Here is a 21,589-nt window from a genome sequence, read left to right on the forward strand (position 1 = left end):
AAGCACATTCATCCGCCACTGAAGTGGCCTGTGCCCCTGTGGAACCTCAACCTAGTTTTGGATTTCCTCGCGGGATCCACCTTCATACCCCTTCGGGGCCTGTCTCTCCGTTCGCTAACTTTGAAGATGGTGTTTCTGCTGGCAGTGTGTTCCGCACGCCGCATCTCTGAGCTACAAGCACTGTCCTGCGGTGATCCCTTTCTCAGAATCACTCCGGAGGCTATCTATCTTCGCACGGTTCCCTCCTTTCTACCTAAAGTGGTCTCACAATTTCACCTCAACCAAACCATATCCTTGCCTACCATGGCGGGTTTGAAGAAATCAGAAGAAGGGCGTTTACTACGCCATCTTGACATCGGCAGATTGCTGCCCAGATATCTGGAATTGACACAAGAAGTACGAAAGACGGACCATCTGTTCGTCCTGCACAGCGGAAAGAAACAAGGTGAAGCGGCCTCTCGGCCCACCATCGCCCGCTGGATTAAAGAAGTTATCAGAGCAGCTTACGTAGAGGCCGGGAAGTCGCCGCCTCTACAAGTCAAGGCTCATTCTACCAGAGCCCAAGCAGCATCTTGGGCAGAATCCAGGATGCTGTCGCCTGCAGAGATATGTAAAGCGGCGACATGGTCCTCCCTCCATACCTTTTCCAGGTTCTACCATCTGGATGTCCAGGCCAGGGAGGACACAGCATTTGCGAGGGCAGTCCTTACACGGTCCTCAAGCAGCCTCCCACCCAGGCTGGGAGTAAAGCTTTTGTACATCCCATTCATTCTGAATCCATCTGGCTACACGCTAGGAAATGTTGAGATTACTTACCTGATAATCTCCTTTTCCTTAGTGTAGACAGATGGACTCAGCATCCCGCCCAGGCTGCCAGTTACATGAGTTTCACCGATTCCAGGTAGGCCATGTCATTTTGCTTACATAAGAGCGTCCGCTTTGCCAGGTGTCGACGCCTTCCAGTTGTGAATGCTGGTGGTCTCCAGCTCCTATCAATCGGTCAGGGGAATCCTGTTTCACTAATTCATTGATCGTCAGTACACATATATCCATAACAGCTTTTGCAAGGAAGATTACTGAGTTGCTACGCTTCCTGTGGGGGGTATATATACCCGTGCTGACATCAGATCCATCTCCAACTGCTAGCACGAGCATACTATACCCATTTGTTCTGAGTCCATCTGTCTACACTAAGGAAAAGGAGATTATCAGGTAAGTAATCTCAACAATATGTGCAGTCTGGGCAAACAAGCATCAGGGTAACTTGCTGGATGCGGCGATTACTACCCTTAATCATAAGCCTTATCTCACCTTTGATGCAACTCCAACATTGCTATCTGCATCAATGAAGGGGACGGCAGGAAATTTGAATCAAACAGTTACCAACAAGGTTGATGAAACAGATAAGTATGGGAAAATAAGTGTGGAAGCTTGCTGGGTTTTTTTCTGCCGTCATTTCTATGTTTCTATGTAACTGATCGTATTATTACGTGGGGAAGCACCAATTCCAGGTTTCATAATTAGGAATTCTAATAGACAGATACATAGAATTAATTCTGCATATCAAGAATCTACCTCCCCATGAATGCTTCCCTCCCCTCACAGGAAACCTATCCCTCACCCCTCTTCCTGTCCCTACGTTGTCCCTTCCCACTACACTCCCTCTCCCCCTGTCGCTACCCAGCACCCCATGCCAACTGCAAGTGGGATTACTTCTCTAGGACCAGTTTAATTCTGAAGGAGTGGTTTTAGGTGAGACCAGATCCTGTGGAATTTCGGGAGCGTGTCCCTCCGAACAGCCGTCAAGTTTTCGATAAGATAAATAGTAGTCAGCAAGGAGCTGCTGTCTGGTTGGGATCACAGGGGCTTTCCAATGGGTAGCCACCAATAAACGTGCAGCAGTAATCACATACATAAATAGTGACTGTTGGTCTTCCGTAAGGGCCTCACAGTGGATCCCCAATAACCAGTGTTCCACCAAGAGTGGGACCTTTACCCCTGTAACATCCTTCATCAATTCCTGGCAGTCTCTCCAGAATGTATGGATCAGTGGGCATTGCCACCACATGTATATAAATGAGCCTATATAGGAGCACTGTTGCCAGCAGCCATCGGGCTGTTTGGGCTGGAGAGTAGTGCCAACGATACAAAAGTTTGTCGATTTGCCATCATAGCCGCTGACATGGAGGTCTGCCCTAAATTACGGAAACACTCCTCCCATTTACCCTTGTCTCAAATACCTCCCAGGTCTCGTTCCCATGCCATTAAGTGTGCCGCTGCATTTGCTGGTCTCACCAATAACTGATATACCTTAGAAATCATACCCCACAAATGGAGATCAACCACCTTGTAGATCCAAAGCTGCCCCACTCTTAACAATAAAATGTCTCAACTGGGCATAGGCTAAAAAGTCCACCTCAGGGAGGCCATAAGTATGCTGCAACTACGCAAAGGGCACCATGCCATTTTGCCATACCTGCCCCAGGTTACCAATACCTTTCATTTCCCAATGTCAAAATATTGGGTTAGAGCGCCCTGCGTCAAAAGCTCTTAGATACCGAAAGGAGGTGAAGACTGAGTACAGCCGACCCTCCACGAGTCTATATTGCCAACGCTTCCAAATAGTATATGTACTTTGTAAGGGGGGCAGAAGGGCCTTAAGTTCTCGCACTGCAAGGCCCCCCTGACCAGAACAATGTGTACAAAGGAGGGCCACCTGCTAGGACCTGCTCTATTGCCACCCATTGTTTAGTAGTGCCTAAATTGTGACAGTCAATCACATGCCTAAGTTGGGATGCTACATATTGAACTAATGAGGGCAGTCAGACCCCCCACCCCCCCCAAATCCCTACGGCTTTGATACAATACCTCCTTGGCTACCCTAGGTGGTCTCTGATTCCAGATAAAGAAAAACATCTTTTGTTGTAACGGCTTCAAAACCTGTGTAGGGAGTAGACAATGAAGAGCTTGAAAGATGTATCCCAACTGAGGCAGAACATTCATTTTTATAGTATGAATCCTCCCAAACCAAGAAAGGTATAGTCTGGTCCATTTATCCACATCCCCTAGTAGGCTGCTCACCTAAGGGTGGTAATTTAGTTTAGCTATACCTTCCAGGTCCAGTCCCAGATTAATTCCCAAATATCTGATGGGGCCCTTTGTCCAGCAGAAGGGAAACAAACGTTTCCCTTCGGTTTCGATGTCGCTAGTAGGATTGACAGGTAGAATTTCAGATTTATCAGGATTCACTCGAAACCTGGAGAGACATCCATAAGTCTCCAGCCTATGCCACACACCTTGCAGAGAGGACAAAGGTTGAGGTAATGAGAAAATCATATCGTCTGCGTATAAGGAGAGTTTGTATTGATGCGGGCCCACCAAGATTCCGTGAATATCTGAGGCCTGAAGAACAATCGCCGCTAGAGGTTCCAGGCTGAGAGCAAAAAGAAGCTGGGATAAAGGGCACCCTTGCCTTGTTCCCCGGTGGATTGGGAAATGCTGCATGTAGCCACTATTGATTTTTAAGCAAGCTTAGAGGTTCTCTATAAAGTTCCCTAATGCACGTAGAGAAAGGGCCCCGAGGCCCATCTTGTTTAGTACCGCAAAGAGAAAAGGCCAGTAGACGCAGTCAAAAGCCTTCTCGGCGTCTATGGTAAAGAAGACCGCATGTGTTCCTGCTCATTGTGAACTATATATCAGATTTATTAATTTCCGGATATCATCTGCTGTCGTACGGCCAGGGATGAATCCGGCTTGGTCCACATGGATTAATTCCCCAATACTCCCTCTCAGATGAAAAGCTAAACTTTTGGCCAATAACTTGAGATCTATATTAACAATATAGGCCTATAGGAGGTACATTGGGTGGGGGTTTTTCCCCGGTTTAGGGAGGATAGTAATACCCGCCACATTTCCGTATGGAAACAAATGCCCCCCATTCTAAGACAGTTAAACATTTGCGCTAAAGGGCCCCTTATGATTGTCCTGTATTTTTTTATAGAAAAGGGGGGTAAACCCGTCCACTCCCGGAGCTTTCCCAGATTTTAAATCCTTGATAGCCCAATCCACTTCTAGCTCCGAGATGGGTTTCCCTAAAACAACCTGGTCACCGGTAGACAGATGAGAGAGATCGATCCCAGCCAGGTACGAGGAAATGTCCTCCTCTGTCGCCCTGACTTCCATAGTATAGAGTTCCTCATAATATGATTGAAACCTATGTCTGTCCGCAGGGTCGGTAAGCATCTCCCCAGAGCTTACTTTTATACGATATATCAATTCTTTAAGTCGTTTGGTACGCAGCCTGCGTGCTCTGTTTATCCCCAAATTCATAATAGTGTTTAAGAAGATCCAATATATGAACGATTGCCGCAGTATCTAAACTCGCAATCTCCTCCCGCAACTTACTCAGAGTCCCCACCTGCATGTCTCCTGGGTTTCTTTTGTCTGCTTTCCAATCTCTCTAGATCAGCCATTAAAGCCTCCCACTTTTGATTCATTTGTTTTTTTATGATAGGTGGCCTAAACCTATCAGGTGGCCTCAGAGTACCGCTTTTATGCCCTCCCACTGCGACACAAGTGAGGTCTCCTTCCCCCCCCCCCCCCCCCCATTTATACAAAAATAATCTTCCAACACTTCTCCCACCCATTCCTGATAGGACTGGATCTTCAACAGATAGTCATTTAAGCACCAAAATTTACGGGCTTTCTTTCCTGAAACCCTCTGCAGCGTCCACAAGATGGGAGCGTGATCAGACCAAGTAATGCACTCTATATCCACGGCCCCCGTTCGAGCTATAAGATCCTTAGATATTAAAAATCGATCTATACGAGTATAGGAATTATGTGGTGTGAATAAAAGGTGTAGTTCCTACTATGGGGGTAGCGTAACCACCAGATATCCACTAATTGGCGGGCCCTTTAATTGTTTTGAGACTCTCCTAATGTTCCCTTGACCTCCAGGAGTCTGCTCTGATGTGTCCAGCCTGGGATCAGGGAGACGTTAAAATCCCCAGCTAGAATCACTCCCTCCCCCTGGTTTGCCGCTAATCGGTGGCTCACCTCTCGCAGTGTCTCAGCCTGCAAAGGGGAGGGGGGGGGGGGGCAATAAATACTTGCTATTGTCAGCTGAGAGTTATCCAAAATAATCCGTAATGTCAGAAATATCCCCTCTGGATCCCTGTAGTGATCCAATACTCTTACTACAAGATGTTGAGAAAAGAGGATCCCCACCCCCTGGTACTTATTTTGAGGGGTGGCAGGGACAAAGTATTGTGTTGGGTATTTTTTCAAGTAAAACAATCTCTCATCCCGCCACCGAAGGTGTGTTTCCTGGACCAGTGCTATGGAGGCTTGTAATCTATTGAGCTCCTTAAAGAGCATTTGTCGCTTATAGGGAGAGTTCAGGCCCTTAACATTTAAAGAAATACATTTATATTGAGCCATTCAGCACAGATGATCCCACCCCCACCCCCGCTCTAGCTCATATAGCTGAAAAATACTTATTAGGATATGCCCGCCTAACATGAGTGCCTGGCTGTGTCTCTTCCCCTTCAGACTACCTCTTAATGACCCCAGTTGCCTTCCCACCTACTGCGATGCATCCCCTTTCCCTCTCCCCCTCTCGGCCTCCCCTCCTTGTTCCCTCCCCCCTCTCCCTTACTTGCCCTCCTAAATCCCTGTCTACTGTTCTAGTAGACTTCTAACCACTGGAGGATTGCCCTCTTGACACCCCCCCCCCCCCACTCTGCTAATTGCTCCTTAAAACTGTATATCAGCAGAGTGCCCAGCCACAGTCGTGGAAGTGTGGATATCTAGCTTTAACGTTTCGTTTTTAACCAGTAAACAATCTAACTGGAACTATGTCAAAACCCCTAGAGGATTCCCATTTGAAATCCTTGGAAGTGTGTGACCAGGCAGTCAGCAAATCCAGCTGGTAGGTTTCAGCTCTGCCGCCACGGGTCAGCAACTATGCAAAAATCAACCCATGTGAGCTTGCGAATCGAGGTGGTCCCGGATAGGAAGCACTCTTCCTCGCCATTTCCTCGCCAGGGTGAGAAAATGGAGTCCAACAAGAAATTCACACCGGCTTCTCTTTATTCATATTGTCCGCGTTAGAAGAATGCCTAGTGAGGCGCCGACCCCCTTTGGCCACCCGCTGCCATTTGGGTTGAGCCTGTAGATTGGGTCGGGTGGATGGTATCTCCCCATGGACCAGGACTATGCCCGCCTCTTGCAGGATAGGGATCACATCATCCATTGTTTTGACCTGGGAGGTGATTCCGTGGAGGGTAAATGCCAGGCCCCAAAGATAAAGCCATCGGTACCACACATTTTCTTTTCGTAGCACTTGGGTAAGCGGTTGCAGCTCTCTCCTTCTGCGCAAGGTTGCTGGCGCCAAATCACTATAAATTTGTAATTCGTGGCCTTCCCAGCTGAAGGGACTGACTCGCTGAGCACACCGCATGATATCCTCTTTAATCAGGAAGCTGTGCAGGCATGCAATTATGTCTTTCGGGGTGTTCCACGGTGAGTTCCCCAGGGCCTGATGTGCCCGTTCAATCACTACATCCACTCTGAGATGATCTGCTTGACTCTGTCCCTGATCCAAGCCCAGGAGGGCCCTGCAGATTTTTGGGGCCACCATCATTGTATCAGCAAATTCTGGGGTCTCTGGCATCCCTCGGATCCGGATGTAGACCCGCCTGAATCTATTCTCTAGATCCTCCATTTTAAGGGCTGCTTCCTCCTGCCATTTCTGTATGCTGGCAAATTTGGCGGTATGTGCGGTAAGCTGCCTGCTCACCTCCACCTCCTCCACTCGATTCCCAAGGTCTTGCAGGTCGGCACGGAGACCTTCCATATTGGCCTGCATATCATCACGGAGGGATCGGATATCAACCCCGGAGCCCATCAAACCATTTTATAAAATCGGACTTGGTCACTGTCTGCCCTAAGTGATGAATCCGGAGCTCCCTCTGTTCCTACATCCGAATGCTGCGCCAGGCCTCTGGTACCAGATTCATCCGCGAAGGCCGTAAATCTGGATCCCCTGGTATCATATGAAAAATGATCTAAGTCCACCGGTTTTTTTTCTTTCTGGACATGTGTGCTCTGAGAGACAGTGTTTTCAGCTGCTTTAAGCAGATTTTGCAAAGGGCTGTTAGACTTAATCATTAAATGCTGCGTAGAGGGGATGGAGAAAAGGGCTCAGATGTCCATTTTGCAATGTGACGTCACTTCCTCTGTGAGACCTTTCTGATCCAAGGCAGCACCAGGGTTGCCAGACTGGATTTAGGACTTGGCTATGTCCCTGAAGGTCTCATCAATGTACCTCTCTGTCTGCCTCAGCTCCTCCAGGTCTGCCACTCTAGCCTCCAGAGATTGGACTTGTTCTGAGAGCCAGGAGCTCTTTGCAGCGGGTGCACACATATGATCTCTCACTGGCAGGGAAAAAAATCATACATGTGACACTCTATGCAAAAGACTGGAAAGCCCCCCTTTTGCTGCTGGACTGCTGCCTTCATCTTAATTTTGTTGAGTTCCTAGTTAAGTTTAGGTTGCTAAGGGAGTTGGAATTAGAGTACTTTAAATTTATAGGTATATCCCTACAAGGGGATGATTAAACTCTCAATAAGGGCTGGTGCAATAGTATGATTTAGAAAAGAGCTTGATTGATTTTTACTGAGAAAGTGTCTCTTGCCTAAAAATCAAGGGTTGAGTTAGGGGTTGGTGGGAGGGAAAGACACACTCAAATTAACTCCCTCTGGCTTGCTTATCTCAAACACACAAACTCTAAAAGAATATATCCCACTATTAAACCTCTCCAAATTTTTTTTAAGTCCTAAAAATTTCCAAGGCTATGCTTACCAATCCTCTTCAACCACCATTAAGTTGATCTTCACTCAAAGGACTGACAGGTTTGAGATTTGCGTGCTGCTGGGCACACGCTTCCAGTCCTTCTACTGCAAAGGGTGTGGGGCCTCTGTAAGCTGGGGCTGTGGAGTTTGAAACCTGAATCATTCACTGTGACCTCTGGAGTCCTCTCCCCGGGGATGCTGGGAGCAGTATGCAGATGAGCCTTCCAGACCTCTTCAACTGCAAAGGGTGTGGGGCCTCTGGAACTGGGGCTGTGGAGTTCGAAACCTGGATCTTTTAAAGTAACCCTGCTATGGTGGCCCCCTTGACCACATCCTATTGAAGCAGGTTCCACAGCTTGATTATACACGGATTGATAAAACTTTCTATGATTTGTTATAAATCTTCTGTTAGTTTTATGGAGCATCCCCTTGTTTTAGTATTGTTTGAAAGGGTAAATAACTATCCTTTATTAAGCTATTACATCTTAATCATGCATAATTTCTCATCTTAGGAGAGCTGTGCCATCCCATTTATCATTTTTGTTGGCATCAACTGCACCCTTTCTAGTTCTGCTACGTCTGTTTTTTTTAGATCTAACAATCAGAACTTCACACAGTACTCAAATGTGTGCACCATGGATCAATAAAGATAATATGATATTTTCTATTTTATTCTCCATTTCTTTTCGGATTATTCCTAACTTCTTTTTTTTTTTATCTCCACCGCGCACTGAGCAGAGGATTTCAAAATGTTTCCAAGGAAATTAAGGTCCTTTCCTGGGTGGAAACTCCCAATACAGAACCCAATGTTGTACGCTTGTGGTTGGAATAATTTTTCCCTATGTTCATTACTTTGTGCTTTTTGACATTAAAATTCAACTGCCATTCAGATGCCCAGCCTCCTAGACTCACAAGGTCCTTCTGTGTTTTCTTTCAGTCTGCTGCTCTTTTAATAATTTTGTGTCATCTTCAAATTTGATCCCTTCACTTGTCATTCCATTTTCCATATCTTTTATGAATGTTAACAGCACAGGACCCAGTACTGTGGTATTCCACCAATGACTTTTTTTTTCCCCACCTGGAAAGTGGGAACATTGGGTTTTTGACAAATACCTTATATCAACTGGTTGACCTTGATCTAAATGTTTGTTATGCCTATTAAAAAAAAAAAATAAACCAAAAGTTTGGTAAGGAAAAGCTTCCCTTTACTTGAAACCATGTTGACTTCCCCATTAAGCCATTTCTGTCTGTATGGCCAGTGATTTTGTTTTTAAGAATAGCATTTATCATTTTGCCTGGCATAGGCATCTGGCTCATTGGCCTATAGTTTCCTGGGTCACTCGGGAACCTTTTTTAAAAATCAGCAGTCTTAGTCATCAGGTATTGTGGCTGTTTTAAGTGATAGGTTGCAGATTACTAGCAGCAGGTTTGTAATTTCATGTCAAGTTTTAAGACCTGGGGTGGATGCCATCTGGTCCTGGTGTTCCCTGTATGTACCAGGATCAGTCCAGACGGTGGGTTATGTTCCCCATCCAGCAGATGAGTCAGAATAAAAAAAACTCGAGAGGGGGCACTATATAAGTCCCTCCCCTTTCCTCAATCTTCAGTATTCTTCTGACTCCAGCAGATGTGAGCAGGGGACTCTGCGGTCCCCAGTGCAGGAGATTAGGTTTTCTAGTTTTCTGTTTTGCTTTTTTCTCATAAAGGGATCAAGTAAATAAGTAAAAGGTATAATTTTGAAACAATTTAGTTTTCTGAGGAGACTCAGCTGGTTTCTGCCTTTTGAGTCATGAGGTGCTTGCTGCCAGGTCTGTACCTCGTTTCTTTTATCCCCCCCCCCCCCTCCGGCTATGCCTTGGATTTTGTCCACCCGCCCAGAGACAGGTTTCTTTTCTCCCCCTGCGGCTCTTTTCTCAAGAGAGAAGCAGTCCGGCAAACTCTCGACCGTCTTCTCTCTTTGGGGGCAATTACCCCAATATCTGCTGCCGAACTGGGCCGGGGTCATTATTCCATTTTTTTTGTGGTGCCCAAGAAAGAGGGCAATTTTCGGCCCATCCTGGACGTCAAGACTGTCAACCAGTACCTCCGGGTCCCACGTTTCCACATGGAAACTCTACGCTCAGTACTGGCAGCGGTCCACCCAGGGGAATTCCTCGCATCCTTGGATATAACGGAAGCTTACCTGCATATCCCGATTCACAGGGCGCACCACCGCTATCTTCGTTTCAAAATTCTAGGACAGCATTTTCAGTTTCAAGCACTCCCGTTTGGTTTGGCGACAGCTCCACGGGTTTTTACAAGATTATGGTGGTTGTGGCTGCAGCCCTGTGCCGAGATGGGGTTCTGATGCACCCTTACCTGGACGACTGGCTTATCCGGGCAAAATCTCGCACCGAGGGGGTCCAAGCGGTCAGCAAGGTGGTGCGATTACTTCGGTCCCTAGGGTGGATCATCAACTTTCCCAAGAGCAGTCTCTCTCCATCCCAGTCGTTGAATTTTCTGGGTGCGCGCTTTGATACAAATCTGGGACAGGTGTTTCTAAGCGAGGACTGGGCACATGCCTTGCGTGAACAGATCCTCCAGTTCCAATCTCTCCAGGCACCCACAGCATGGAACTACCTACAGGTACTGGGGTCCATGGCCTCCACCATAGACCTAGTCCCGTGGGCGTTTGCGCATCTGTGTCCTCTTCAGTGGGCCTTGTTATCCCGTTGGAAGCCAGTGTCGCGGGAATTTCAGGAGGTTCTCCCAATACAGACTGTTGCAAGGCTCAGTCTCCGCTGGTGGCTGGTTCCTCGCCACCTAGCACGAGGGGTCTCCCTGGAGGTCCCAGACTGGGTGGTCGTCACCACGGACGCAAGTCTGACCGGCTGGGGAGCAGTCTGCGGGGCGGATTCCATTCAGGGCACTTGGACAGCGTAACAGTCCCGGTGGCCCATCAACCGTCTGGAAACGAGAACGGTGCACCTGGCGTTGCAGGAGTTTCTTCCCTTGGTCCGCCATCGGGCGGTCAGGGTCCTTTCAGACAACGCGACCACGGTATCGTACATCAACCGTCAGGGGGGCACAAGGAGCCGTCACGTCTCACTGGAAGCGGACAGACTGATGCAGTGGGCGGAGGTCAACTTGAGTCGTCTGGCAGCCTCTCACATTGCGGGCGTGGACAATATACAGGCGGACTTCTTAAGCCGACAGTGCTTAGATCTCGGAGAATGGGAGCTTTCCAAGGAAGCAATGAGTCTAATAACCTCCCGCTGGGGGACTCCTCACATGGACCTCATGGCCACGGCCGCAAACGCAAAGGCCCCTCGATTCTTCAGCCGACGAAGAGAATACGGGGCGGAAGGAGTCGATGCCCTGGTTCTACCGTGGCCTCGGAAGATCTTACTGTATGTCTTCCCTCCGTGGCCCCTGGTGGGGAAGGTTCTCCGTCGCATAGAGAGCCATCTGGGTCCAGTCATTCTAGTGGCACCGAAATGGCCCCGACAGCCCTGGTTTGCGGACCTTCTTCATCTAGTGACGGAGGGACCCCTGCGGCTCAATCATCTCTTCCACCTACTGCGACAGGGTCCTATATTTTTCGAGCAGGCAGATCGCTTCTGTCTTGCAGCTTGGCTTTTGAGAGGCGCAAGTTGAGACGGCGTGGATACTCCGAGGGAGTGATTTCCACTCTCCTAAGGGCACGCAAGACGTCTACCTCTGTCACTTACATGCGCGTCTGGAAAGTCTTTGAAGTATGGTGCCAGGAGCGTTCTATTCGTCCGGTCTCTGCTTCGGTGACGCAAGTCCTTTCCTTCTTGCAGGCCGGTCTGGATTTGGGGTTAGCCTATAATTCACTTAGGGTACAAGTTGCGGCATTAGGGGCTTTCCTGCACAATGGGCAGGACTCAAGGCTGTCGGCTCACCCAGATATTGTACGTTTTCTGCAAGGTGCTAGACACCTGAAGCCACCCTCGAGACCGCCTTGTCCGTCTTGGAATCTTAACTTAGTACTTCGTATACTGAGCGGGCCGCCTTTCGAGCCTCTTAGGTCTGCTTCTATCAAGGATCTCACGCTCAAGATAATATTTCTGGTGGCTATCTGTTTGGCCCGTCGTATTTCGGAGCTTCAGGCGTTGTCTTGTCGTGAGCCATATCTTCGCTTTACTGACTAAGGAGTCTCTTTACGCATGGTCCCGTCATTCTTACCAAAGGTAGTCTCAGCTTTCCATAGTAACCAATCTGTCGATTTGCCTTCCTTCGCTTCGACGGAACCCAGGGAACTCCGCAAGCTTGATGTCAGGTGTCTCCTTCAATATCTATCGGTCACTAACGAGTTTCATCTCTCGGACCACTTATTCGTACTCTGGTCGGGTCCTCGGAAGGGTCATCTGGCCTCCAAAGCAACTGTTGCCAGTTGGCTTAAAGGGGCGATCTCAGCCGCATATCTTGGGGCCGGGAAAATCCCTCCAATTTCTGTTCGGGCACATTCACTTCGGTCCCAGGCGACTTCCTGGGCGGAAAGTTCTTCGGTATCTCCCCAGGAGATCTGCAGGGCAGCCACGTGGACGTCTCTCCACACCTTTGCGCGCCACTATCGTTTAGATGTCCGGGCGCCAGGTTTGGATTCTTTTGGGGATAAAGTCCTTCGAGCGAGGCTGTCTGTGGCCCACCCATAGTAAGGGAAGCTTTGGTACATCCCACCGTCTGGACTGATCCTGGTACGTACAGGGAAAAGAAAATTATTCCTCACCTGCTAATTTTCGTTCCTGTAGTACCATGGATCAGTCCAGATGCCCTCCCTGTATTTTACGGGGTTTTTCTCTTCTCAGTTGGGATTGTTGACTCCTCTCGAAGGTCAGTCTTTCTGTTACTTCTCTCTGTTTCCTGGGATTTTTTCCAGTGTTAGTTATGGTTCACGTTCTGTTGGCAAGTTCCCTTTGGGGTAATGTTTAGTCAAATTTCACTTTTTTGGCCTTGTTTTCGGGCTTCTCTTTACTTGATCCCTCTATCTCCTCTCTTGTTGGCTTTGCTAGTCTAGTTTACTGAAGATTGAGGAAAGGGGAGGGGCTTATATAGTGCCCCCTCTCGAGTTGTTTTTATTCTGACTCCCATCTGCTGGACGGGGAACATAACCCACCATCTGGACTGATCCATGGTACTACACAGGAACGAAAATTAGCAGGTGAGGAATAATTTTCTTATTTGTTACTCTGGGTTTTGTCAGTTTTGTCTGTTACATCTTCCCTTATCACAGATTTGTTTTAGTTGCTCAGAATTATCACCATTAAAGTTACCCATTCAGGTGTTGGGTATGTTACAAAAATGTGTGAAGACCAAGTCAATCACCTAACGGCCCAACTGTCTCCTTTATTGCTGTTTTGCATCTGACTTGCCAGTGCTTATACTCTTGCCTGGTTTCCTTTTGGCTTTAATTGCTTCTTTCACCTCACCATTAAAACATGCTAGCAGTCAGGGACAGCAGCTTACCCGAATCTCTGATCCTGGGCGGGAGTGCCGCAAGCGTTATCTGACCACCTGTGAGTTTCGAGTCACCTGACTTCCGGGGGCTACTTAACGTGTTGAACAGTGGTATGCTAAAGAGCGTGCCCCTTATGCCTAGTTTTTTTACCGTGTATAATATGGGGAAAAAAGGAAGGGGAAACATTTTTGATCTCAGAGCTTTACTCCCTTTAAAGGGCCTATGTATTAGCATGTCATAAGGTCCAATTCATTGCTGCAAGGTAATTTGAGCAGAGAATTGGAAACTGTAACTCTAAGTCCAAAGGGAAAATGACCTCCAGCTAATCCCTTGCGCATTAATGAAAGATCTGCGGTTGGGAACCTAGCTACTACTGCAGTGGCTGGTCTGAGTGGTATTATGGAGCCCTTGGTGACTGGGTCTGAGGGAGGTTCCATCTTGGTTAATAATAATTCTCATGTAATATCTACTGTGGTCTGTTCTGCCGATGCGGGAACTTACTATAGAAAAAAGAAAGACTACTCAAAGCAGTCACGCTCTAAGTTTGTTTTAGCCGGCAGAGCAGGGGCGCGTTCTGCCATCAGAAGTTATATTAAACAAGCGGAGACATTGCTGCTTGTTGAGCGGAGACAATCTGTGATCGTAGTCTCCTCAGAATAATTCACCGCTTGTTTAATATAACTTCTGACGGCAGGAACGCGCCCCTGCTCTGCCGGCTAAAACAAACTTAGAGCGTGACTGCTTTGAGTTCCTGCATTGGCAGAACAGACCACAGAGATACTGTGTAATATTATTTTGATTATCCATTACAATTCACTATATACAGGCCCTGAGGCAGCCCCTACGGGGGGCGAAACTCGGCCTGAGTCGGGCATACATGTAAAGATCACGTCTCCATTCAAATAAAGCTCAGAATTGGACTACCTGGCGTCTAATCCATTCTGTTACCCATATGATATATCTGGTCATGAAGGCTCCCAAATGTGAAAAGCAGCATTTGGGAGCTGCCACACCAATCTGTAGTAGTCAAATCCACTCTCAAAAAAGCTAATAGGTCCAGAACCCGTTCCTCTGGTGAAAGATTCTAAAACCCTGTAATCTCTTAGGAAGAATGATTTTTTTTTTTCGGGGAGCTTTGCTCAGTGCCTACATTGCATCCTATCTGCTCTTTATTTGTAGGTATTTGATATGCCACCTTTTGCCAATTAATAGTCACTAGGCAGATTTCAACAAGATTAGTCACGATTACAGTTGAATCTTGGTTCACAATATACAATTTGTACAGAATTAAAGCCAGAGTGTGTAGTAATCAGATTTGATGTTTGAGGTAGATTGGTTTGTCAGTGTGTGTCCAAGGAGATTGACTCATAGATGAGTTGAACCATAATAGTATAAAGTGGTGATGCATGTTTCTGTAAGAAGGAGAATGATATATAAATACATGCTAAAATAAAGGTCCTTAGGGGAAAGAGTCTTTAATGATAGGTCTGGTAGCCAAGGAGAAAGTATGTCAGAAATGTAAGAAGCCCTGGGTGAATAGCTGTACCTTATTTTGTTTTCTGACAATGTTGTTTGTTTCAAGGTGAAGGGATAGTAGCTTGTTCCATTTTTTGGGGGGCAAGGCAGCCAGTATTCATAGGAAATTCCAAAGATGAAAAAAGCAGCAAGGCAGCTTCCTCAAACAGTATAACTGTTGACTTTGAAATACTGGGGGCAAGTATGGAATATGGGAAACACATGGTCTGGTTGACCTTTGGTTTTGAGATGACAGATAGTCTCCACAGTGGGTATTGAAAAATTCAGACTTCCCTGACTGTGGACCTCACATCTCTGCTCCGGAAAGATTATTGGACATGCCACTCATGCACTGAGAAGAATCTCTTTGAGGATAAGGTCAACAAAGTGGTGGCTCAGAGTAAAGCCAATTGTGCAATGCTTCAGACTCTGTTTGCTTCCACTCCTGACCCATCCTGCTAATTAGGAGGTATCCGAGTAGAGCACCAAGAAAGCATTTCTTATAGCTGAGGAGACTTTCCTCTGACCCCCCTGCCCCTTGCCTCCACAACAAAAAGGTTCTTTCCTAGCGTGTAGCAGATGGACTCAAAACAAGTGGGTATAGTGTGCTCGTGCTAGCAGTTGGAGACGGATCTGACGTCAGCACGGGTACATATACCCCTGCAGGAAGTGCAGCAATTCAGTAATTTCCGTCTCCAAAGCAGTTTGGAGCTACCTCACGCTCACTGAGCGTTTTTCCAAATTCTAACGACTAAATTCATAGAAGAAACCTACCTGAAGACGAGCCCCGCACTCCTGCGGTGATACCATTCGGTCCCTCCGCCGGTTGAGTTTCCCAAGGCGATTTCCGTGGTCCCCTCGGAGGTAAGAGCCTCGGTCCGGTGGCCGACTCGCGGCAGGGACCTAGCCCCCGAGAGAGAAGGCATAGAGGCGCGGCATAGAGGCAGCCTCTGTCCCGGCGTGGACTTGGCCCTCGAGCGAGACGAGTTCGGGTGTGGCCTAGAGGCAGCGAGTGCACTTCCTCGAGCGCTGCAGTGACGGTAATCACCCTCTCCCCCCGCAGCCAGAGACCGCCCGGGTCGCAGCCGGGAAGCGCCGAAGACAAGGTAAGGCGTACATCTTTACTTGTTGGTCTCCGAGGAAGTGAGGATTAGCAGAGTCTGCCTACGGGGCAACCCGCCAAGGGGGTCGCCATTTTGCCTGCCTGCTTGCCTTCTGCCCTGGTTCGTTACCGTGCAATAGGCGCATGTTGCTACGCGCACGTACTTAGGCGTACGTTGTTAGGCGCCCGTTGCTAAGCGCATGTTGATAGGCGCCCGTTGCTAACCGCACATTGCTAGGCGCACGTTGATAGGTGCACGTTGTTAAGCGCACGTTGTTAAGCGCACGTTCATAGGCGCACGTTGATACGTGGACAGGCGCAGATTGGTAGGCGCACATCTTTCGCGCATATTACAAAGCGTAGACTCCAGCTGGGTTCACAGACGAGATGGAGCGTAAGAGAGCCCATGTGTCAGCGGAGCCGGCACCTCCAGAATCAGGCATAAGCCTCTGCTCTGCATGCAACCTCAGAGCCACTCAGAGCGAGGAAGCAGACTCCCTATGTGCCCAATGTGAAGAGGCCCTGGGAGTTCCAGGCCAGGACTGGTCGCAGCCCAGCGTACTTGCCAGTTCCTCAGGGAACACCCCGGACCTAGCAGGCAGCAGCAAGCAGCCAGGGAACCTGAGAGACCTGGTGCCCCTAAGGTCAGATCCGGCTTCGCTCTCCTGGGTGGAATTATTCAAGGGGATTCATGCCTTTGTCACAATGCAGTCTGCTCCCCGAACGGGTCCATACGTACCGAATGACCCGGCCCCTGGACCCTCAAGGCCTAGGCACGGCCACTCGCCACCCGGAAGCCCCACTTATGGGGATTCAGATTGCTCTGAGGAAGATGACGAGCCCCCCCGAGGAGGGAGAACTTCCCTTGGGGATCGAATCATATCGGACCATGCGGCGTTTCTTTCTGAAAGAGGATCTCCCAGGCCTGATTTCACAATGCCTGTCGGAACTGGCTCTCCCGGGCCATGACACCCCAGGGGAACCTAGAATGAGAACACCCTTGCGCCAAACGACTCACCATTTTCCCCTCCTATGAGCAGCACAGCAGCTAATCGATCTGGAATGGAATGCGCCGGAGGCCTCATTCAAAGGGGGTCGGGCCTTGGCTGGCATGTACCCCTTAGACCCGGCAACCAAGGAGATGCTAGCGTGCCACCAGGTAGATGCCATAGTTAGCGCAATTGTGAAGCGCACCACCATTCCGGTGGAAGGGGGGACGGCCCTCAAGGATACACATGACCGGCGCATTGATGCCATTCTGAAACAAGCCTTTGAGGTGGGAGCCATGTCCCTACGAATTGCGACCTGCTGCACCGTGGTGACGCGTTCCTGTTTATCACAGGCTAGGAACAACACCCCGGGAGAAGAGATGGAATCGGCTCTCTCGTTCCTCACTGACGCAGCCTCCGACCTAGTCTGTACGGCAGCCAAGGGAGTGTCATCCTCAGTGGCAGCCAGGAGACAGCTCTGGCTAAGTAATTGGTCGGCCGACTCCTCCTCCAAGACACGTCTCACGAGAATGCCCTTTAAGGGATCCCTCCTGTTCGGCAGCAACCTCGAGAAACTGGCCAATAAATGGGGCACCTCTCCGTTACCCCGTCTACCAGAAGACAGGTCAAGGAGGAGCCAGCGCCCTTTTCCTAGACCATCCAGAGGTAGAAACTCTCAGTGCTTCAATCCTTACAGGACTCGCTACCAAGCACCTCGTTCGCAGGCCAGGAACCAGTCCTTTCGGACTAAGTGCAACAAGAGGGGAACCGGCTCGGGTTCGGGTCCCGGCCATACCCCACAATGACAATCAGCCGACCCATCCGGGGGTAGCAGCCATAGGGGGCAGGCTAACCCTCTTCTACTGCAGGTGGGTCGAGATTACCTCGGACCAGTGGGTCCTCGCCATCATCCAAGAAGGGTATTACCTGGACTTCTTCAGCTCCCGCCGGACAAGTTTGTGGAATCTCCTTGTTCGCCCCTCAAGAGGACGGCACTAGAAGTTACCTTGCGGAGGCTCCTGTCCCTAAAAGCCATAATCCCAGTGCCTGCTGGGGAGATAAATTCTGGGCATTATTCCATTTATTTCATAGTGCCCAAGAAGGAGGGCACTTTCAGGCCCGTCCTGGACCTCAAGTCAGTCAACCGGCACCTGCGGGTCCCCAGCTTTCGCATGGAAACTCTGCGGTCTGTCAAAAGTTCAGTACAGCCAGGGGAGTTTCTCACATCCCTAGATCTGTCGGAAGCCTACTTGCATATCCCAATCCATCGGGATCACCAGCGCTATTTACGCTTCAAGGTCCTGAACCAACACTTCCAGTTCCGAGCTTTACCCTTCGGGTTAGCCACCGCGCCGCGGACCTTTACCAAGGTCATAATAGTAGTGACGGCGTCACTCAGGAAGGAAGGAATCCTCGTCCATCCTTACCTGGACGATTGGCTGATCAGGGCAAAGTCACAGGAGGAGAGCCACCAGGCAACCAATAGAGTTATAGCTCTTCTGGAAAGCCTAGGATGGGTAGTAAACTTGAACAAGAGTTCCCTACAGCCTTCTCAGTCGCTGGAATACCTAGGAGTCCGATTCAACACCCAGGAAGACAAGGTCAGTCTGACCTCCAAGAGGAGATCAAAGTTCCGGAATCGTCTGCTGGCCCTGCTGAGCGCCACCCGGCCCACAGCTTGGGATTACCTACAGGTCCTCGGCCTTATGGTATCCACTCTGGAGGTGATACCATGGGCGCGGGCTCATAAGAGACCATTACAACGCGCCCTCCTATCTCGGTGGAGCCCACGATCACAGAACTACACCGTACCCCTACCTCTACCAGCCAGAGTGCGGAATCAGCTACGGTGGTGGTTGCAGCCCGGCCACATGAGCCGGGGGTCAAGAATGTCCTCCCCAACCTGGACCCTGCTCACGACAGATGCCAGCCTAAGCGGCTGGGGAGCACACTGCGAAGAGCTAACTGCCCAAGGGCGGTGGAACAGAGAAGAGTCGGGGTGGAACATCAACCGACTAGAGGCACGGGCAGTCAGGTTAGCCTGCCTGCGATTTGCCCACAGACTTCGAAACAGAGCAGTCAGTGATGTCGGACAACACCACCATGGTGGCATACATCAACCGACAGGGCGGAACCAGAAGCCGACAGGTATCCTTAGAAGTAGCTCCCCTGATGACTTGGGCGGAAACAAATCTCCAGGACATCTCCGCCGTCCACATCGCCGGGAAGGACAACACCACGGCAGACTTCCTCAGCAGAGAAAGCCTAAACCCGGGGGAATGGCAGCTGTCATCCACGGCCTTCCAGATGATTGTGGATCAGTGGGGGACTCCGGGCATGGACCTACTAGCAGACAGGTCCAACGCTCAAGTACCAGATACTTCAGTCGCAGGCGGGATCCTCTATCCCACGGGATCGACGCCCTGGTGCAGCCGTGGCCTCCGGGGATCCTGCTATATGCCTTTCCCCCATAGCCCCTGCTGGGTGCCATTATACACAAGATTCAGCGGCACAGAGGCCTGGTTCTTCTGGTGGCTCCGGACTGGCCAAGAAGATCCTGGTACGCAGACATGAGAAGACTACTGGCAGGGGATCCTCTACCCCTGCCCCCTCACAGGGACCTGCTGCGACAAGGTCCCATCCTCCACAAGAATCCAGCTCAATTCTCTCTTACGGTCTGGCCATTGAGAGGGCTAGACTGAAGAAAAGGGGATACTCGGGGCCGGTAATAGATACACTCCTCCGAGCACGCAAGTTCTCCACATCACTAACTTATATAAGGATCTGGAGAGTATTTGAAGCCTGGTGCGAAACTCGCAGCACCAATCCGCATGCCGCTAGAATCTCCATCATTCTGGATTTCCTGCAAGATGGACTTCAGAAGGGTCTGTCCCTCAATTCAATCAAGGTTCAGGTGGCAGCGCTATCCTGCTACGGCCCCAGGAGTGACGGCAACAGCATTGCCACATACCCAGACGTTTCACGTTTCTTGAAAGGAGTCAAACACATTCGCCCGCCACTGAAGTGGCCAGTGCCCCTGTGGAACCTCAACCTAGTTTTGGAATTCCTAGCGGGACCCGCCTTCAGACCTCTCCGAGGCCTGTCCCTTCGTTTGTTAACCTTGAAAATGGTGTTCTTGCTGGCCATATGCTCAGCACGCCACATCTCAGAGCTACAAGCGCTGTCCTGCCGCGATCCGTTTCTCAGGATCACCCCAGGGACTATCCATCTTCGCATGGTTCCTTCCTTCTTACCCAAGGTAGTCTCACACTTCCACCTCAACCAAACCATATCCTTGCCAACCATGGAAGGTTTGAAGAAATCGGAAGAAGGTCGAATACTGCGCCATCTCGACATCGGCAGGCTGCTGTCCAGATACCTGGAAATGTCGGAAGCAGTACGTAAGACCTGTTCGTCCTTCACAGTGGGAAGAAGCAAGGAGAAGCGGCCTCATGGGCGACTATTGCTCGCTGGATCAAGGAAGTTATCAAGGCGGCCTACGTAGAAGCGGGAAAATCACCACCTCTATGGGTCAAGGCTCACTCTACCAGAGCCCAAGCGGCCTCCTGGGCAGAAACTAGGATGCTGTCGCCTGCAGAGATATGTAAAGCGGCAACGTGGTCCTCCCTCCATACCTTCTCCAGATTCTACCGTCTGTTCGTCCAGGCCAGGGAGGATACAGCATTTGCAAGGGCAATCCTAAACGGACCTCGGGCAGCCTCCCACCCAGTCCAGGAGTAGCTTTTGTACATCCCATTTGTAATGAGTCCATCTGCTACACGCTAGGAAATGGAGAGATTACTTACCTGATAATCTCGTTTTCCTTAGTGTAGGCAGATGGGCTCAGCATCCTGCCCGGCTGCCGATATACATGGGGTTTCACCGGTTCAAGGTAAGCCATGTTTTCTTACATAGGGCATCCACCCTGCCGGGTGTCTACTCCTTCTGGTTGAGAACACTGGCGGTCTCCAGCTACTATCATCGGTCAGGTTAATCATGTTTGGTTAATCAATCGGTCAGTCACACATATATCCATGAAGCTTTTGCAAGTAAGATTACTGAGCTGCTGCACTTCCTGCAGGGGTATATGTACCACGTGCTGACGTCAGATCTGTCTCCAACTGCTAGCACGAGCACACTATACCCATTTGTAATGAGTCTATCTGCCTACACTAAGGAAAACGAGATTATCAGGTAAGTAATCTCTCCAATGCTGCCACCAGCCATGTGTCTAATTATTTATTTCAATATGGTCTATCTCCAGCCTCAGTAGGGCTCATTTATTATGTAGGGTTATTGTGTGTCTAAAAAAAAAAAAAAAATGGGGGGGATAGTTTTAACACACCGAAAAATTTGTTCCACCCTTTTGGCAAGGTGGTGGTAGGTTTTTTTTGGTTTTTTTTGGTTTTTTTTGTAATTAACACTTAGCTAGGGAGTCCCATCTGTGTGGTTAGATGAATTGCCTATATATTGGAGAAAATAGTTGTTTATCTGTAATATGTTTTCTGTGAAGACAGCAGTTGATACACATGCAGCTTCCTCATCTCTTTTTGGCGTTGAGCTCATTAGCTTAATTGCAGAACTGAAGTGCCTGTGCGGCATACCTACAGGAGTCTTCATGTTTTTTCTGGAAGCACTGGAAAAAATTTTCAGTGCCATTTGGTGG

General features: G+C 49.3%; 1 protein-coding gene across 1 annotated transcript in view; it reads left to right on the top strand.

The window, feature by feature from the left end:
* The window catches only part of HABP4 (hyaluronan binding protein 4), a 346,012-nt gene that overhangs the window by 312,668 nt on the left and 11,755 nt on the right, over window positions 1-21,589 (top strand). The window lies entirely within an intron of this gene.

The sequence above is a fragment of the Rhinatrema bivittatum genome, chromosome 1 (genome assembly GCF_901001135.1).
Source record: "Rhinatrema bivittatum chromosome 1, aRhiBiv1.1, whole genome shotgun sequence".
Lineage (NCBI taxonomy): Eukaryota > Metazoa > Chordata > Amphibia > Gymnophiona > Rhinatrematidae > Rhinatrema > Rhinatrema bivittatum.